Source organism: Macrotis lagotis, chromosome 1, assembly GCF_037893015.1.
Source record: "Macrotis lagotis isolate mMagLag1 chromosome 1, bilby.v1.9.chrom.fasta, whole genome shotgun sequence".
In the NCBI taxonomy this organism is placed as follows: Eukaryota; Metazoa; Chordata; class Mammalia; order Peramelemorphia; family Peramelidae; genus Macrotis; species Macrotis lagotis.
The window spans coordinates 687877165-687891413 of record NC_133658.1 but is presented as its reverse complement, the minus strand read 5'-3'; the positions used below and the strand labels follow the sequence as shown (position 1 = coordinate 687891413).

Below are 14249 nucleotides of genomic sequence, written 5' to 3'. Positions count from 1 at the left end.
GAAGTCCCTTTTAATTCTCAGCCTTTTCAGTCTCATATACATCACCCTCTTTTTCTCCTCTTAGTGACTTTGCATGACTGATCTCATGCCTGGAATGCTTCCCTTCATCCTCAATTTCTACCACTCAGAATGCCCGTTTGCCTTCAAAGTTCTGCTCAAGGGACAATTTAAAGAAGAAAGTCTTTCCTGATGTCCCAAGTTGCCTTCCCCATCCCAAAATTTACCTTGTATTTATTTTTTAGGTATTTGTGGATACTTATTTACCTACATGTTGACTTATCTGAACACCTATCATTTACAATGATAAACTCCCTGAAAGCCAGGACTATTTGTTTCATTGTTGCCTTTGTATTCCCATCACTTAATAGAGTATGTGGCATTTAGTAAGTACTTAATAAATGCTTAATGACCGATCAGTTGATTGTTACAAATGTGAGTTTCAGATAATGAAATTATTTTCTAAGATGTTTCCCTCCCTCAGCTTCAAATTTTAGGACATAACTATAGCCTTAATTTCTATAGCTTACTCAACATCTTTCTAGGTGGTACCCTAGTCAGCAATCCTCTGTGGTTCATATAACCCAACATTTCCTTTCAGGCTACTCTGGAAAAACACATTGAGTAATATGGAATAGAATGATCTGTTAAATGTTTCCAGTGTTGTTGTTTTTTTAAGCCAGAAGAAATAACGAATCATAAGACAACTGGGAAAAAAAGGAGGTATGCAAGGCCACAGCAAAAACTTAATAATCTTGTGAGGGAGGAATTGTCTACAAAAGTTTTATCTTTGTCATTCTCTATAGACTGTTTAATACCCAGCTATCAATGCCTCAATGAAATTTTAAGTTGGAATCCTTAATGAACCCAAAGGTTCATCAAGAAGTGGCATTGAGAGGCTTTTATTTATGGTCAAGTAATCTGGAGGTCCAAATTCCAGCTGTTACTTGGTAATTTTGTGACCATGAGCAAATCATTTCATTTTCTCTGGGTCATAGTTACATAATTGATAAAAGTGGAAGGGTTGGACTGGTTGACCTCTAAGGTCCCAATGAAAAAATCTAGCAATCTAATGTACAAACAAGCAAGAACCAGATGATAGAATATAGAATGTTTGGCCTCTGCCTTTGATAGTCTCTTTTCTGTTTTTTATACAGCTTTAGCAACTGAATGACATCTTCTGCCAGTTCAGAGCTGAGGCAAGATAATAATTAGGAGGATGAATTTTTAAATCACTGAGTATTTCAGTAATTATTGGAGAAATGACAGAAGGGAGGGTTTCTCATGTAAGGTGACCTCTTCTCTGATGATTTTTTCCTGGACACAATGAAAATGACAGGTGTGAGGATAGGGAGGTGCTCCCATCAGTCACTTCCTTCCTTATGTATTCTGACTTCTGGGTCAGATCTGATTAGAAATTCAGAGCCAATAATAGGTTTAAAAGCTGGAGGGAGTGCAGTAGGTTCCACTTCCTAGTCAATGCTGACTATTTGATAATGGAAGAAACAGTTGCCACTTAGTTTGACTTTAATCTGTCAGTCTTTTGACTATGTAGAATATGAAACCTTTTAAAATTCCATATACACATTACTAACTTTAAAATAAAATGGAGCCACTTTCAGATCCAAAGAACACAAAATTTTCTGAGGAGTCAACTGAACAAGTCTTTATTCAATTCCTGAAGTATGTAAAGCAGTATAACATGATAAATAGAGAACTGGTCTTGGAGTCAAGTCAGTAGGACTCAGATCTTGCCTCTGTCACATACTCACTATGTAACCCTGGGCAAACCACTTATTTAATCTCCTAGTGTTTCAAGTGACATCTAGACTATAAATTGTAGGGTAGGTGTCATCCTGCATAGAGAGGGGGAAATTTTCTCACTGGGAATCTCTATGCCAATGAACTCTAAGATTGATCTCCCAAAGATATGTAATATACTCTGTTAAGTGCCTGGGATAGGAAGAAGAAAAAGAACAAAATAGATCCGGATCTCAAGGAATTTATAACTTAATTGGAGGTGGGGAAGGGGGAAGGAAGAGGATTGTGATTATTAGTGGTCTTTCCTAGAATCTCAACGGCCAGATCCAATGGGTCTATGAAACAATTGGAGATTTCTAAGCATATTTACAGTTCATAAATATGTAACCTATTTTTGGTTGGGTCACCATATGGAGAAAACAGAATTCCAAAAAAGAATTATGAACAGAACAGATGAAAAGAAAGTTATTGGAAAGGGCAGGACCTTAAAAAAGAGGGAAAGTTGAGTTAAGGGCTTTGAAGTTTTCTTCTGCTTTTCTTCCTCTGTTTTCCTGAACATAAAGTATCTCAACACTAGTGGCTCTGTTTTGTTGCTAGCCAACTCATATGAATATGGGAAGTTATTTTCTCTAAGCCTCAGTTTCTTTTTTAGTAAAATGGGGGTACTAATACTTTTACTTCCAAGCTCTCAGGATAGTATAAAGTACTTTGCAAATTGTTAGTCTATGCCATCATTTTAATTATTACTATTATTATTTATGTTTTTACTATTATTCTCATTCTTTTTGATGGAGTTTGGATAGAAAGAATGGTAGGTCAAATTGATCTTTTGCTATTATTTTTAATTATGTACAGACAATTTCTTGGCTGGAAAAGCTTGTATCTTATTTTTTCCCCTCCATTCCTTCCTTTTTTTCTTCTCACATAGACAATTGGCTAATCTTCTAAAGGGTCTTCCTGATTTTAATTTGACTCTTTCTCAACCAAACCTTTACCTAAGTAACTTTCCAAAGGTACAATTCTCATCATGCCACTACTCTACATAAAAACCTTATGAAGAATCCCACTGACTATCAAATAAAGGATAAATTCCTGATTCTGGCATTCAGGGTTCTCCATAATCTAGTTCCTACTTCCCTTTCTAGCCTAATCTCATATTACTTCCCTTCATGTACTCTATATTTTAACCAGACTACTTTTCATATACTTTCTCACTTCTTGAATCTCCATGATTTTGCTTGGACCATTCTCCATGCTCAGAATAGATTCTTTTTCTTTCTCTAATCCCCATCAATTATTATTTCTTCCTTCCTTCCTTCCTTCCTTCCTTCCTTCCTTCCTTCCTTCCTTCCTTCCTTCCTTCCTTCCTTCCTATGATGACAAATACATAAAACCTTTATTAACCACAAGTCTTCTCCTCACAGGGCTCTCTCTAATCTCAGTTTTTTCATTTTTTTTGCTCAGACCCTCTACTAAACCTATTATATTTCCTTTGTACTAATTTGATTAGTCTCCTCTCAGCCCATTAGATTCTAAGTTCCCCAACTATATAGAGTGTCCTCAATCTTAGTCCATTATAATTCTTTACTTGTAGGAATTCAATAAAAGTTTGTCAAGTGAATGAATTACTAGATATAATATCCCTTACTTCTATACCCAGTGCCACATATTTATTTCCTCAGAGTACCTTGCTTAGATTTTTATTTCTTTGTGCTACTATTTTTTCAACCAAATCATATTTTTGCAAGCTTCTTGAGAGTAGAGGCTGCTCTCATTGCTCTGTTTGTAATTCAGCCCTTAGTAAATATTAGTTGAATTTAATGACAAATAAAATTACTAATACTTAATACTTAAAACCTCCTTAAAAACTTAAAAAACTTTTTCCACCCACAATTCCATACCTCACTGGCTCCATATGATCTCAAACTACCTCTCTTAGCCTTCTTTTTCCCTTTCAAAGTTAGTTTTGATGTTCATTTTAATCAGATTTTTATGTCTATATACTTGTGAGCCTATGGTACATCTCCAGAAGAAAACCCAAACATTCTCCCTCTCATCTCCACTATTTTATCAATTTTCATAGGATCTGTCCCAAGTACTGGAAGTTCTCCTGGTACTAAAGGATTTGAAAATACCTATGGTCACCAGGTTGATGAGTCTATAAGACTCAAGAACATCATACTCCAAGCTTAGATTTCATTTTTAGAATAGCATAAATAGGAAAAGATTCTGGTGAAAAAGACTAAAGTAAAGAAGCAATCATAGTTTTTTCCTTGGAGCTTTACCAGAATTGTGATATACAAGAGTAACCTGGTCATTATTTATTTTTAGAAGACAAAATGATTTCTCTAGGAATTCTTTCCTAGGGGGAAGAAAGGGGGTCTATGTGGCATAGAATACAAGAGCTAGGACTGGGATAAATAGGGCTAGTTTTTATCAGTAGACAGTATTTGAACATTTTAAAATTTGATGTCTTCAAATGAGTCTGAAAACTTTAAACTTAAGAGATCTAAAAGTAAACTTCCAGAAAGGGCTCCCTTACATATTAAAGGCAAAATAAATAACTACCATTAGAGCATCCCTTTAGGACTCAAAATGATATTTGGGCAATATTTATACCTATCAATTAAGGATAGTCATCTTTGTGGATTGCAAAAGTCATGAAAATTCAGTTTCAATTATTCAGTCACTTTACATTTTTTAATATTCTAAATTATTTTGAAGCATAAAAAAATAACCCAAATCCATTCTATCTTCTATTTTCTCTCCTCAATTGATGAAATACAAGTGATATGGTATAAGGGAACCATCATTTTTGATTGGACGAATGGAGAATCCTAGATTGAATTCTCCCTTTCTCTCTTACACACACTACCTGTAACATTATGGGCAAGTCAATTAACCTCTTTGAGTCTCAGTTTTCTCATTTTTAAAAAAAGGGGATTATAATATTAATATCTGTTCCTTAAACTTGGCATTCTATCTCCAGTGCCTGTCTGGACTATTCTTCATGTCTAGATTTACCTCTCTCAACACCCCCCCCCCATCCAATCTGATTTATTCTTTGCACTTCCTTATTCATCTTGATTTAATCCATAGTGCTGCTCCTGCTAGAAGGAGCAGACTTCTGGAAGTCTTGCCTTTCTTCCAAAAGGCAAACAGTGCACAGTAGAGCATCTAACACAGAGAACCACTGTTTGCTCATGAAGGAAGACTGGCAATTTTATAGGCACTTGACACCCATGAAATATGTGCTTGGACTCTGCTTCAGGTGCTTCTTGTGTCTTTATTTTGCTTCCTCAGAATAGGGGTTCAGGAAGTCTTTTGTGAGAGACTGTTTAAAATGAGGAAACATTCATTCCCAGTGGGAAAGAATGTACTCCTTTCTCACTTTCACCTCTCAGAATTTTTATCTTCATTCAAGAGCAAGTCAGGTGCTACCTCCAGCAGGGCTAGGTCTTATCCTTCCCACTCCCCTCAAGTTGTCAATGCTTCTTTCCTCTGCAAATATCTCTATGTATTTATCTGTATGTATTTTGTATCCCTATAATAAAATGTAACCTCCTTAGGCCAGGAGTATTTCTTTTTAAAAATTTATTATTTTATTTATTTATTTTTTGTGTCTAATGCCATTTAGAACAACCACTTATACAGAGAAGGCATTTAGTGTCTATTTACTGAATCAAATAATATCTATAAAGCTAAATGTTCAAATTCAATGAGTATTTGTTTATTAAGTGGTTGCTATGTACAAGTCATTTGTTAGAACTTGATATACAAAAAAAAGAAAAAGAAAAAGAAAATAAGAATGCACACTCTTCATGAAGTTATAATCTATTGGAAGGACAGAGAGCATGTGCCCAAATAAATAAAACTGAGGCAGGAAAAATCCTAATAATTAGAGGATCAGGGAAAGGTTTCATGAGGAAATGACAGATATGGTGTACCCTGAAGAAAGATAAGGGTTCTAGTAGGTGATGAAGCATACATATATAAAATGCATACAGATCAAGGTATGGAGAATGACATAAAGTAGTTTAGGTGTTTTAAGGTAAAAGTGAGGGTGCTAGTTCTAGGAAGGAAGAGATAAGAATGAATGTGAACAAAGCTAAAGGAGAGAAACTGAACCAGGGTTGGCAGTGGAATGGGGGGGAAGGGAGGATGGAGGATGAGGGAAAGGGAAAAGTCAAGAATTAGGAATCTGGGAAACTGGGAGGTTGATGATGCTCTCACCAGATATAGGAGAATTTAAAAATAAGTTGTTTTGGGGTGGGAGGCAGGAAGAGGAAGAAGGTGAGATCAGCTCTTACTCTCCCTTCAATATATATATAGTGGTACTAAGTCAATATTTGATTGTCACCTTGGCCACTTTAGCAGGCCAAAAAGAATTCAAACAAAGGATATTACTTTGAGAGGAGGGGAAAAGAAGTGGGAGCTATATGACCATTAACAAAGTCTGGACTGTGAAGGAGAGGACTGAAAGAATGAGTTCACTGGACAAAAGGCAAGGAGAAGATTCTGAAGGTAAATGTGCCCCATTTTGTAGATTTGATATGGGTAATTTCTGCTTTCAGCAGGCAGAGAAGGTGGGTTGACAGAACAACAAAACAATCCTGAGCTGGACAAATCACTGTATTTCTCTACAACATTAACAGAATCATACTGTTTTAAAGAGTTTGCATGGGATGCCTTCATAAAATTTTCCTTTAAATAGTTTTGGGGGAACATTAAAGATCCCTTATTTGTTTAAGCAATTGACAGCCCCATTTTGCTTTCCATTAGTGAATCAGCATTTGAAATATTAATCTACAGGCTGTTCTTCTAAAACCGCCTAGTTGGCACTTTCTAAAAACAGGCATAGCATTTTGTGGATGGGTACAATGGCATCTTAACATGTCTATGGGCAGAAACAGGCCATGGAATTGTACTGAGTGTGAGTATTAAGTGTGTTTCTGAAAAGACCTCAGGTTAAGAGAATGTGCTACTGTTGAGCCAGCTCAGAAGTAAATTAACCCTGAAAACAGTGTCCACAGCTGCAAAATGCAAGTGTTTGGCACTAATACATTAGGATTAGTGAAGACTAGATTACAATAAACCTTTCACCTCCTCAGGGCAGGTGGTCTCCAACAGAAACAGGGACTTTCCAGAATCTCAGAATCGGAAGGAACCTTTAGTCAATTCATTCCATATAGGCAAAAGTAATTAAAGAAACCTTATTTAAATGTTTACTATCCATTCAATTCAACAAATATTTATTAAGCATCTTGTCTAAACCACCCCATCTAAAGTACTAAGTAAGTGGTTATTCAGTCTCTCCTCTACCCAAGAATGTGAAGGATAAAAAGATGAGTTCTGGACCTTCTCTGGAAAGGACTTCCATGTGTACAAATTCTCTCTCCAGGGACAATTCAGCACGAGTTCTTCTGCCCAGTATTTGGTAGTGAAGAAAATTCAGTCAATGTTTGTATCTAAATAGAAGTCCACTAGGAAACAATTGCAGCTCTAAGAAATTACCAAGAAAATGATTTTCTCCTCCCCAGTGTCATCTTGTCCGCTCTGGCCTCTAGATGTGTGCAGATCAGAGATTATTAACCTGGGGTATGTGAACTTGTTTTTCAAATATTTTGATAATTACATTTCAGTATGATTGGGTGGGGAAAGGGGAGGACTAATTGTCATATGGTAACCCGATCTAGAACAAGATCAGCCAGTCTAACCCCATCATTACCACAGAGAAGTAAGTTAAAGGGAATTAAATTCTACAGGAAAGCTACATGTATCATTTCTCTTCCTATAAAGAGATGTAATGAATCTCATCCAGCACTAGCTTTCTCTATCATCAGAAATTTAAGTCCTTTACTTTCTTTTTTTTAATCCTACACACTTAAATTTATCCATTTAAAAAAAACCATAATTCTAAGAAAGGGTCCATAGGTTTCACCAGATTACCAGAAAGATCCATAACACACAAAAGACCAAGAACCCCCACTCCAAATAATCCTTCATTTCTCTATCTTACTCCTACTTCATTTGCCTATTCAAATTATTCTCTTCCTTCAAGATTCAGCCCCCCTACTGTTTCCTACATGAAGCTTTCTCTGATGTCCCTGATCTCTTTCCCTACCCCACAATGCCCTCAAGTACATTTGTCTAGGTGGCTTCTATAATCTTATCACATTCCAATATTGGACTGGAAGACATGGAGCTTTCTCTGATGTCCCTGATCTCTTTCCCTACCCCACAATGCCCTCAAGTACATTTGTTTAGGTGGCTTCTATAATCTTATCACATTCCAATATTGGATTGGAAGGAGTCAGGTTCAATCTCAGATCTCTCACTATGTTTCTCTCATTTTTCAATCCCCCTTTCTCTCTCACCTTAATTTTCCCCTTCACAGACCAGCTGAGGCATGGTAATCAGATCACAGTGGGGCATCTACCAGGGTGCAGGTGTAGCTTCTACCACACTAGCCCAATGCAGCATGCAGGAGCCCACAGGAGGAAAGACTGACTGCCACTGCTCATTATGGCACAGGACAAGGGTGTTTCCAGAGGATGTAGACTATAGCATCAAACTGAAGAAGACAGAGTTTAAGCATATATAGACACCTAAAACATTAAGCTCCCAGATTCTAAGCATTACAGATAATTTATATTTCATCACAAATTAAAAGTAAAATGTATCAAATAAGTATGATTAATAATGAACATATTACTTATAGTCACAAAGTAAGGGAATGAGGAAAGGATAGAGGAAAAGGGAAGGGAGGGGGAGGGGGGAGGGAAAGGGAGAAGACAGAAAGAAAAGGGGAGAGGAGGGGATGGGAAAATAGGGGAGGGGAGGAAACTTGTCACAGGGTAAGAGGATTTAGAACCAGAAGAGACATTAGAGATCAGTTAGTCTAATTCCATCATTGCCACAGAGAAGGCAAAGATTTAAGAGAAGTTGAATTCTTCAGGAAAACTGCATATATACTTTTCTTACAGCAAAGTGATGTATTGAATCTCTTCTGGCAGGAGCTCCTCCCCTCTCCTTGCCCCCCCCCCCCCACCAGCCAGAAACTAAAGTCCTTTACTTTCTCTTCCTTCTTCCCCCCTTGGGCAATTCCCCCCACTTAGCCAATCTTTCCTTAGACAGACCCCCAGGGGAGCTGAGATATGAGGTATGGGGTATGAGAAAGCAGCTGACTGAGGAGAAGAGGAGGGTAATCCCAAAAGGTGGGGAAGTTCCCATAGCTATCCCACAGGGCCAAAAAGTTGTTTTTTGTTCAGAATGACCTTGTTTATTCACATGCCAAAAATGAATTTGTAAAGTTCAAAACCCTAATGAGATAGTAATTAGATCAATCTTTAAAAACAATGTTTTTTCCACGTTTGGCCTCTTTCAGTAAAACATTGTTTCGGACTTAAGATAAAAAAATAAGCTGGACATCATTAAGAACAAAATTTAAGATGACAGTTGAGAAATTATATATTAGAGCCTTTTTGATCTTGCCCACCCAAAAAAGAACATTCCACTCAATTCCATCTCTGTGAGCCTGATGTAGTAGAAGGAGAACTGGATGGAGTGTCAGAGGATCCAGGTTTGAATACTGCTCTGTTGCATTGGATATTTTGTGTCCGTATACATTTAAACATAAATTTGGACAAATTGCTTCCCTTCTCTGGGTTTAGGTCTCCTCTCCTGTAAAAATGAGGGAGATGAACTAATTGATTTCTAAGGTTTCTTCCAGTGATTGGTTCCTCCTGTAATTCTCAGAAATCAAACTGCTCTCAATAGTGCTTTTATAAACAAGTTGAGATGAAACCAGCATCTGAAGTTCACTGAACTTTGAAGTTCAAGGGAGGGTGAATTTTTCTTGTAATGAAGACTAGAAATCTGTTATTCTATTACTGAGAAAAGGTTAATGATTTCATCTGGAACTATGTCAAAAGAGCAATTAAACCGATGACCCAGCAACACCAATATTAGGCCTATATACAAAAGAAACCATAAAAAACGGGAAAAGTATTGATAGTTCTTTTAGTAGTGGCAAAGAATTGGAAATTGAGGGGATACCCATCAATTAGGGAATGACTGAACAAGTTATGGTACATGTATGTTATAGAGTACTATTGTTCTATAAGACATCATGACTGGTCAGACTTTAAAGAAGTATAGAAAGAATTACATGTACTGATGCTGAGGAAAAGAAGCAGAACCAAGAGAACATTGTACACGTTAACAACAGCATTAGGAGCTGATCAATTATGATGGATGTAGTTCCTCTCAGCAGATCACAGACCTAGGACAATCCTGGGAGAACTGTTATGAACAATGCCATTCATATCCAGAGGGGGAAAAACAACAAAACTACAGAATCTGAATGTATATTCACTTTTTTAAACTTCTCTTATCTTTAGTAATACCTTAATTGATAGTCAAAGTATATGGAAAAGCAATTCTCAAACAAAGAAATCAAAGCAATATATGGTCTTTTGAAAAACTGTTCTAAATTATTATTGATTAGAGAAATGCAATTAAAAGGTCTCTGAGGCACCACCTCACACTTTTCAGTTTGATCAAAATGACTAGATAGGAAAATGATCAGTGTTGGAGGGAAAGTAGGAAAGCTGGGACACTAATGCATTATTGGTAAAATTGTGAACTGATACAACCTTTCTGAAGAACAAATTGAAATCATACCTAAAGAGCATTAAAAATATCCTTTGATCCATCAATACCATTTCTAGGTCTGTATCCTGAAGAGATCTTGAAAAGGGTTAAAAATCAACAAGCACAAAAATATTCATAGCAGTTCTTTTTGGAATGGTAAAGAATTGGAAATTGAGGGGATGCTCATCAATTGGGGAATGGCTAAGCAAGTTATGGAATATGTATGCGATGGAACACCATTGTTCTATAAAAATCACGAGGGATGGGATTTCAGAAAAGCCTAGAAAGACTTGCATGAATTGGTGCTGAGTGAAATGAGCAGAACCAGAAGAACATTATTACCATTAACAATAGCCTGGGATGATGATCAACCATGATGTATTTGTCCATTTCAGCAGAACTATAATCAAAGGCAATTTTAAAAGACTTGTGATGGAAAATACCATCCTTATCCAGAGAAGGAACTGTGGAGTTTATAAGAAGACCAAACTTTATCATCTTCAATTTTTAAAAACTGTCTTCTGCATTATGTCATTTGTTTCTCTCTAATGTTTTCTTTTTTCCATTTGAATCTGATTCTTCTCTCATAACATGATCAATATCGATCTGTGTTTAGTAAGGTTATAAATGTAAAGTTTATATCAGATTGCTTTCTGTCAAGGAGAAGGGAGAAAGGAAAAGAGGAAAGAAAAAATGTAAAACTCAAAATCTTACAAAAAAATGACTGGTAAAAACTATCATAGCATGTAGTTAAAAAGAAATGAATACATTTTTTAAAAACCTCAAGTTTTTCCTTCCTGTCTCATGGTTTTCTTCCTTTTCCTTTAATTCTAATTCCTTTTACAAAATGACTAATATGTAAATATGTTAAGCAGAAATGTACATGAACAACTTTTACCAGATTGTTCCCAGTCAAGGAGAGCAGGGAGGGTGGTAGAAAAATGTTAACTTATACATTTGCAAATGGATGAATATTGAAAAACTATCAAAGTATGTAACTGGAAAAAAGGTTGCTAATTTCTGATGACTTGGCCCTTCTCATTTCACAGCCATAACTAGCGATATTCGTGACTAGGGCATCCAAATCAGAGCTTTGGATAGATATTCTCTTTTTCTGAAGGATTTTCATATACAGCAAAGATGAAACAATAGGGGTAATGAATGAGTATGGGGATACAGCTGATGTTAGGGTGAGGTTGTCTGACTGGTCCTGGATTCCAGTGCTGCTTTCAATACTCCCCAATACTTTCCCAATTTAGCAGAGGGTCCTGATTCATTGCTATCTTCTATCACCACAAAGATACAGTATTTCCAGCCCCTGGGGACCTGTAACAGGCAACTCAGAAATAGAACCAAGTAGGAGTTAATACTGCCTTGACAACATCTGCACAGTGTAAGAACAAGACTACGCAGTTCCTTGTCTCTTGTCATTTCTTTCTAGTAGAGATACAAGGACAATGGTCATCTTAAACATTTTATAAATTCAGGGCCCTGAAGAAAAGCCCTATTTACTCTATCCTATTTACATCCCTATATTTTACCATCTTCCTTTTTTAGGATTCATCTGAGAAATCCTATTCTCTTATAATTGAAATAAGTTAGACTGGGAAACAAAATACTTGGATATTTGATTTCTGGGTTTACTCTTGGCTATACAACTAATTAACTGTGTGATTGTGGGAAAGCTACTTAACTTTTTGGTCTTTTGTTCCTTCATCTGTAAAATTAGATGACTTCTAATGTCCCTCAGGACCACCAGATGGTGTCATGGATAAAGCACTGGGACTAAGAGTCAGGAAGACCTGAGTTCAAATTTGATCTGAGTCACTTCCTAGCTGTGTGACCTTGGGAAAGTAACTTAACCTTGTTTGTCTCAGTTTACTTATCCAAAAATGAAAGGGAGAAGGAAATGGCAAGTCACTTCATTATTTATGCCACCCCAAATAGGGTCATGAAGAATAGGACATGACTGAAATGATAAAAGAACCACAATGTTCCTTAGCTCTAAAATGCTAGGATTCTATGGTTTTTTCCTTCCTCTCTGAGATTTGTATAATAACAATAGCATCTGAAATCTTCTAACCCAAACTTTTGCCAAATTCAAATGTTCCTGGAACCATAAATAGTGTATCTATATTTATATCTATATGTATAGATATAGATACACAAACACATATGTACATATATATATTAAACATACATCTATGTATATGCATCTACTTGACTGAACTACATTTGAACAAACCATTTTCTACTCTTTTTAATCTCTTTTCCCCATTCCCATCTTCTCCTGAGATTCTGTTGAATCTAGAAAGTCAGTTACTTTTCATTTCTGTACCAAGATTCATATTTAGTAACATGTTATCTTTCAAACAATTTCCAATAGACATAACTTCTCTAATATTTTTAGCTTGGTAATTGTTCCATGAGAAAGTTACCATCACCAATACATGTTACTGCTATAGGACAGGACTGAGAGTTACCATCAAATTAGGGAGACAGGATAAGTACATAAATGATAAATAATAATATAAAGGAGCATGTGCTAAATGTCATGCATTAAGTGTTTCTGGAACTCCAAAGATGGATTATAAACCCTGAGATTTGGTGCAGGGGGAGATGGGGTACCAGCTGTACAGGGAGTAGGAGGTAGTCTGAATAAATAAATGAAAGAATTAAGTATTTATCAGTATTGTTATGTGCTAAGCCTTGTGCTAGAAAATATATAGGACATAGTTACTATCCTTAAGGAGGTTATAATTTCATTGATGAGATCAAGAATATATACATAGGATAATTTTTTTAAAAAACTTATCTAGTAAAGTAGTATGTATAAATGTATATAGTACAAATGAAATTATTTCAATAATTTAATTCAAGAATTCAAGGAGACATTCCATGAACTGTGAACCTCATTCAAAAAACATATATCTTGGGGTAGCTAGGTGGCAGTGGATAGAGTACTGGCCCTGGAGTCAGGAGGACTTGAGTTCAAATCCAGTTTCTGACACTTAAGAATTACCTAGCTGTGTGACCTTGGGCCAGTCACTGAACCTTTTACAGAAATATTGCCTTGCAAAAAACAAACAAACAAAAATCTCCTGGAACTTAGAAAACTTACCTCTAGAAGAATGACCCCCTAAATGAAATTTAAGAGGCATAATGACACCTCTTAGTAATAATCCAAATTTGAAAAAAATTAATCAAATTCTTCAAAAAATATTAGCATAAACTGAATGAATGAATGAATGAAAAGGCCCAGAGAGGTTTAGGTGACTTGACCAGTACCATAGAGCTGGTAAATATCTGAAACAGAATTTAAGTCCAGGACTTCTTGACTTTCTATCTACTATATCATGCTTCCAAGAAGTCATGCCATAGTGGCAAAACAAACTTTGAAGGAAGGAAGAAAGGAAACAGTATTTATGAGACACCTACTATACCAGTATACTAATCATTTTGCAATATAATCTCAACTGATCCTTAGAATAACTCTGCAAAGTAAGTACTATTGTTCCCATTTTGCAGGCGGAGAAATTGAGGCAAAGATTAAATGTCTTACCCAGGGTCCTATAGGTGGTAGTGTCTGAGGACTTCAAGTTCCACACTCTGGGTACTAGATCTCCATTTTTTTTCCCCTGAGTTTTGAAGCCTTATCTTGCTTGTTTTTTTTTTTTTTAATGCTATTGTATTTTATTTTTTCAATTACATGCAATATAATTTTGAGTATTTGAGCATTTTCAACATTAATCTTTCTGTCCTGTAACAAAAAGCAAATCCAACCTGTCTCCTAAATCTGTTTACTTCTACCTCTCTGCTCAGCAAGCTGATGAGAT

General features: G+C 36.1%; 1 protein-coding gene and 1 long non-coding RNA gene across 5 annotated transcripts in view; one reads left to right on the top strand and one right to left on the bottom strand.

Annotated features, from left to right (window-relative positions):
* Nucleotides 1-14249, bottom strand: part of WIPF1 (WAS/WASL interacting protein family member 1) — a 172750-nt gene that overhangs the window by 75912 nt on the left and 82589 nt on the right. The window lies entirely within an intron of this gene.
* The window catches only part of LOC141507734 (uncharacterized), a 42804-nt gene that overhangs the window by 28092 nt on the left and 463 nt on the right, over nt 1-14249 (top strand). The gene's annotated exons all lie outside the window — the stretch shown is intronic.